The sequence below is a fragment of the Gorilla gorilla genome, chromosome 15, assembly GCF_029281585.2.
Source record: "Gorilla gorilla gorilla isolate KB3781 chromosome 15, NHGRI_mGorGor1-v2.1_pri, whole genome shotgun sequence".
Taxonomy (NCBI): Eukaryota; Metazoa; Chordata; class Mammalia; order Primates; family Hominidae; genus Gorilla; species Gorilla gorilla.
Genome location: NC_073239.2, coordinates 25412338 through 25419349, shown reverse-complemented (window position 1 = coordinate 25419349; position 7012 = coordinate 25412338).

Genomic DNA, 7012 nt, shown 5'->3' with positions numbered 1-7012 from the left:
CTTCTCTTTGGTTGCAGCCAGCTCTTTCCCTCACAGGAATAATCACTAGCCTAAATATTTTGTTTATTGCATCTTTTTTCGTGTTTTAAATTTTTTCTAAGGATAGATTCTTCCTAGGAAAAAAAACATTTTTATTTTGAGACAAGGTCTCACTTTGTCGCCCAGGCTGGAGTGCAGTGGTGCGATCATGTCTCACAGCAGCCTCCCAGGTACAAGCGATCCTCCTACCTCAGCCTCGTAAGTAGCTGGGACTATAGGCATGAACCACTATGCCTGGAAAATTTTTTTATTTTTTTGTAGAAATGGAGTCTTGCTATGTTGCCCAGGCTGGTCTTGAGATCCTGGGCTCAAGCAGTCCTCCCACCTTGGCCTCCCAAAGTGGCCAGGGGCCACTACACCTGGCCCTTTCTGGGAAAATTTAATAATTAAGGTGAGTTGCGGGTTTATCAAGGCTAGTTTCTGATGTTCAGCTTATGTTTCTACTCCAGAAATTATCAGGCTTGACACACCCAACTGGGCAGGGCTGGCCCACAGACCAGAGAAACATTTGCTTAGTGAGGAGTTATACTCTGATGGCTTTCTGCAGCATGATGGTATTAGGGGTTAGGCAAGAGAATCTTTACCCTGAAGAGGGATGACTCTGGTTTACCTATGTAAGGGTTACCCTCCCACTTCATAGTCCTCTCTCCTTCTACCCAGTTATTTGGTTTTTGGTTTGTTGTTTGTGTGTTATTGTTGTTTTAATCACTCGTTCATTTAAAAATGGGCAATTGGCCGGGTGTGGTGGGTCATGCCTTTAATCCCAGCACTTTGGGAGGCCAAGGCGGGTGGATCACCTGAGGTCAGGAGTTCGAGACCAGCCTGACTAATATGATGAAACCCCATCTCTACTAAAAATACAAAAATTAGCCGGGCCTGGTGGCATGCACCTGTAATCCCAGCTACTCTGGAGGCAGAGACAAGAGAATCACTTGAACTGGGTAGGCGGAGGTTGCAGTGAGCCGAGATTGTGCCACTGCACTCCAGCCTGGGCGACAGAATGAGATTCTGTCTCAAAAAAAAAAAAAAAAAAAAAAAATATATATATATATATATATGTATATATATATATATATAAATAAAAAATAAAAATGGGCAATTCTCTTTACTGAGCATATTGATGTCTGTCTCTGGAACAAATGTCAACATAATCATTTTCATCTTTACCTAACCCCAAAGAATCAGATTGACCAGATTTATTTGTTTAGTTTTGAAAATGGAGAAACTAAAACAGTTTAAAAATAATTGGCCAATAATAGAACCAATAAGAATGGTCGGCTTCCAGGTACTAGTAAAACCACCTCACTAGGGTTTCTGACCACCTGCATCAGAATCAGTTCTGATGTTTCCAAAACTCAGAGATTCCTGGACCCTACTTGAGATCTACTGAATCAGATCCTCTGGATGTGAGGCCCAGGAATTTGCAGTTTAATAAGAAGCCCAGATAACTCCTCAGTATCCTAAACTTGGGAAGCATTATGGTAAAGCAGGAACAGCAACCTAAGAGAAATGATACAGCAAATATTCCTGTCTTCTTTAGTGTGTTTATATTTAGGTAGCTTTGAAGTGTGGGGCAGACATCCACTTACTGATCCTGTGTATGGGACCCACTGTGATGTGTATTGCTGGAAGACAATAGAAAGACCAAGTTCTTTACTTCACTACTACTTTAAAATGGTAATACTTGAGGAAGAAGTCACACTTAAAGTGGGGTCTAGGGACCACCTCAATTATCTGTATTAAACTAGCAGTAAATTTTCACTGACTATTGACTAAAAGCGAAAATTAGATATGTAATGGTTGCAGGTGAAGGCATTTTGCCTGAAGCACACTGGGGTTCAGTTATGGTTTGTGCCAAGTATAGACTGTTTCCTTCTCAGTTTTGAGTAGTGCCCTTGTCTGTGACCTTCATACTCAAAATTGTTTTGCATGCAACTATTGGCCTGCATAGCACAGACTTTACAATAATTATCTTTGAAGCAGCAATCTCACCAAGCCTAGAGCTGTTCATAAAGAATAAAAGTAGGGGGAAATGATTGGTTGAAAAGAAAAGCTGAAAGATGAGGATTGGAGAAACAATAAAAAGGTAGAAATAGAAAGCCAAGTGGAGTCACGAAAGATATAGCCCAAGTAGTCTGGGAGATACTGCCCTTATTCAAATTCACCCTCGATTAATATCACTTGGGAGATTGCTAAGCAAAACAACCCTTCTGAAAAATGAACCTGAGACCCTGATTGATGCTAGCCTGCTGTCTGGAAGAGCGAAGGAATTCCCTCTAGGTGAAATCAGTTGCTCTATGAAAACAATCGTTACTAAAATAGTATTGCTGGCAGGGCACAGTGGCTCACGCCTGTAATTCCAACCCTTTGGGAAGCCGAGATGGGTGGATCACCTGACATCATCAGGAGTTCGAGACCAGCCTGACCAACATGGTGAAACCCCGTCTGTACTAAAAATACAAACAATTAGCTGGACATAATGGCAGGCCCCTGTAATCCCAGCTACTTGGGAGGCTGAGGCAGAGGAATCGCTTGAACCCGGGAGGCAGAGGTTGCAGTGAGCCAAGATAGCACCACTACACTCCAGCCTGAGTGATAGGGCAAGACTCCCTCTCAAAAAACAAACAAACAAAAAGTATTGCTGAAGCTACATGGTATTTGACAGAGTTTTTCTGGCTTCTTTCATCTCCTTTTTCTACCCAGCTGTCAGAAATGTGCAATGTTTAAGAACCAAGCAGTGATAATTCGAAATATTATACATTTCAATAATTAATGTTTATATTCTCTCACAATTTGAACATGATATTTAACCCAGAGAAAACGAAGTGAAGATGAGCTAATTGGCAAAATGTCAAAATAGTTGCAAATACAATTGAACTAGGATTGCAAATACAATTGAATGTTCAATCGTTCAATGTAGCAATAAGAATAATAGTGAGGGCCAGGCATGGTGGCTCATGCCTGTAATCCCAACACTTTGGGAGGCTGAGGTGGGCGAATCACCTGAGGTTGGGAGTTCGAGACCAGCCTGACCAACATGAAGAAACACTGTCTCTACTAAAAATACAAAATTAGCCGGGTGTGGTGGTGCATGCCTGTAATCCCAGCTCCTCAGGAGGCTGAGGCAGGAGAATCGCTTGAACCCGGGAGGCAGAGGTTATGGTGAGCCGAGATCGCGCCACTGCACTCCAGCCTGGGTAACAAGAGCGAAACTCCGTCTCAAAAAAAAAAAAAAAGAATAATAGTAACAATATGAATAAGGAGAAAGAACCGTATAATAAACAATCTGTATCTTGGCATTTTATGGAGGCTGTGAAAATAACATTTTAAATCAAAATTGCATAGTCAAGATATATTTTTAGGCCAGGTACAGTGGCTCACATCTGTAATCCCAGCACTTTGGGAGGCTAAAGTGGAAGGATCCCTAGAGGCCAGGAGTTCAAGACCAGGACCAGCCCAGGCAACATGGGGAAACCCTGTCTTTACAAAAAAAAAAGAAAAAAAGTTAGCCAGGTTTGGTGGCACGCTTCTGTGGTCCCAGCTACTTGGGAGCCTGAGACAGGAGGATTGTTTGAGCCTGGGGGTCACAGCTGCTAGTGAGCCATAATGATGCCACTGCACTCCAGCCTAAGCGACAGAACAGGACAGATCCTGTCTCAAAAAAAAAAAAAAAGAAAAGAAAAAGAAAGAAAAAAGATAATTACGTCAGCATTGGATTACTACAATGAAATGGAAACTTTTGCATATTATTTATGGGAATGCACTCTTTGGTGAGCAATTTGTAACAAAATACTAATATACATATCTTTGATTTAATCATCTCTCCACTGACATTTATTCTAATGAAAAATTGGGGACATGAACAAAGGTATACAGGAGTGCTCATGACAGCTTTTCATACAATACTGAAAAATTGAAATAACCAAAATTAAGATGATGATTAAATATAGTATGTATATTCATAGGCTAGTATACTGAATAACTGTCAAAAATCATGTTTTGCTTACAAAATGTTAAAAGTGGGAACACATCTGGGTGCATTGGCTCACGCCTGCAATCCCAGCACTTTGGGAGGCCAAGGTGGGAGGATTGCTTGAGGCCAGGAGTTTGAGACCAGCCTAGGCAACATTACAAAACCCCATCTCTACAAAAAATACAAAAATTAGCCGGGCATAGTGGCTCATGCCTGCAATTCCAGCTACCTGGAAGGCTGAGGTGGAAGGCTTTCTTGAACCCAGGGAGGCAGAGATTGCAGCATGCCACTGCACTCCAGCCTGGCGACAGAGGGAGACCCTGTCTCAAATAACAATAATAAATATAAATAAAAGTAGGAAAAGCACATTAAAATAGTAAGTAAATCTCAATTTTGAAAAGTATTTAGATATCCATAGAAAAAAATTTGGAAGACTATACACTAAAATGTTAACGTTTTCTTGAGGTGGTAAAATTATAGGTTATTTTTATTTTATGTTTTTCTAAATTTCCTACAACACATATAACTTTTTTGTTTTTTTTCTTTTTTCTGAAACAGAGTCTCACCCTGTCGCCCAGGCTGGAGTGCAATGGCGCCATCTCGGCTCACTGCAACCTCCACCTCCCGGGTTCAAGCTGTTCTCCTGCCTCAGCCTCTTGAGTAGCTGGGATTACAGGCACCCACCACCACGATCTGCTAAGTTTTTGTATCTTTAGTAGAGACAGGGTTTCACCATGTTGGCCAGGCTGGTCTCAAATGCCTGACCTCGTGATCCACCCACCGTGGTCTCCCAAAGTGCTGGGATTACAGGCATGAGCCACCGCCCCCGGCCAACACATATAACTTTTTAAATCATAAGCAAAACATTTTAAGTTAGGCCAGGCGAGGCGGCTCACACCTGTAATCCCAGCACTTTGGGAGGCTGAGGCGGGTGGATCACCTGAGGTCAGGAGTTCGAGACCAGCCTGGCCAGCATGGTGAAACCTGTCTCTACTAAAAATACAAAAATTAGCTGGGAGTGATGGTGCGCACCTGTAGTCCCAGCTACTCAGGAGGCTGAAGCAGGAGAATTGCTTGAACCCGGGAGGCTGAGGTTGCAGTGAGCCGAGATCGCTCCATTGCATTCCAGCCTGGGGGACAAGAGTGAGACTTCGTCAGAAAGAAAGAGAAAGAGAGAGAGGAAAGAAAAAGGAAGGAAGGAAGGAAGGAATCAAAAGAAAGAAAGGAAAAGAAAGAAAGAAAGAAAAAGAAAAAGAAAGAAAGAGAGAAAGAAACTGGCTACTCCATAGGCAGAGCAGCCACAAGGGCTGCTAGTTGCCCATTTTTATGGTTATTGCTTGATGATATGATAAACAAGGGGCGGATTATTCATGCCTTCCCTTTTTAGACCTCCATACAGGGTAACTTCCTGATGTTGCCATGGCATTTGTAAACTGTCATGGAGCTGGTGGGAGTGTATCAGTGAGGACGACCAGAGATCACTCTTGTGGCCACCTGGATTATGGTGAGTTTTAGCTGGCTTCTTTACTGCAATCTGTTTTATCAGCAAGGTCTTTATGACCTGTATCTTGTGCCGACATCCTATCTCATCCAGTGACTTAGAATGCCTTAACCATCTGGGAATGCAGTCCAGTAGGTTGCAGCCTCATTTTACCCAGCTCCTATTCAAGATGGAGTTGCTCTGGTTCAAACACCTCTGACAATGTGACCAGGATGTGTTAGACTTATTAAATAAAATTTATGGGAGGCCATTGACTTGGACTGAGCTCCTGCACTAGATCCAACAGAGAAAACCAAAATGGAGTTACTCAAACTAAAGTCCCACATCACCAAACTGAAATGATCTTGTTGATCTGACTTCCTTAGAAATCAGGAAGGAGAGAGAAAATAGCCAAATCCCCAAACAGGCCAGTTTCAGCCTGCATGGTTAGGAAGTCCCCTCTGCTTTAACCCCTACAAAGAAAGTAACCTGAAGTAAACCTCATGTTAACCAATCCACTTTTTATATTATACTGTTTCCTTGTTACTGTTCAAGCTACTTTATAAAAACCAACTATCCTAACATGCCCAGCATAGCACTCCTCTATTTTTAGATGAAATGTTGTCTAATTCATGAATAAAAGCCAGTTTGATAATTTCAAATTTTTTGAAATTTTGTCTTTTGACAGATTCAGTAATAAAGAAATAGAAGCAATGTAGGAGGGATTTTGGTGCCTTGATTTTCACTGTGATTAAATATATTATATATTCATTGGATACATAGATGCCAGTCTATAACCAAGTTTTCTCTGGTCTCTAGGGAAAACGTCTGAGTAAGCTTCACAACTGTCATTTTTTTTTTTTTTTGGAATTACTATGTCTCTTATGAAATAATGGTGATAATAAGCGTATGTATAATTTTTAAAGTTCTTATTTGTCAAAATTAAAAATTGGCAACCCTGTTTTCTCCTACCAATTCCAATTTTTCTTTTTTATTTTTTTAGACGGAGTATTGCTCTGTCGCCCAGGCTGGAGTGTAATGGCACAATCTCGGCTCACTGCAACCTCTGCCTCCCAGGTTCAAACGATTCTCCTGCCTCAGCCTCCCGCGTAGCTGCGATTACAGGCATGTGCCACCACGTCTGGCTAATTTTGTATTTTTAGTAGAGACAGGGTTTCACCATGTTAGCCAGGCTTGTCTCGATCTCCTGACCTCGTGATCCGCCCACTTCGACCTCCCAAAGTGCAGGGATTACAGGCGTGAGCCACCTCACCTGCCCCAGATCAGTATTAAATAGTTAATGTCTCATAAAAAATTCTTACATGTATGTTTATCATCATTTCTAATTTGTCTATGTAGATTTCTATGTAGATTTCTAGCCCTGGCTTCAAGTACTGACCCCGCTACTTAAAATCTATGTGATCTTTGGCAAATCAATTAATTTATCTGAGCCTATTTCCTTATCTATAAAGCAGGAGTAATTAGATTGGCGTAATTTATCTCACAGAGTAGTTGTAAAT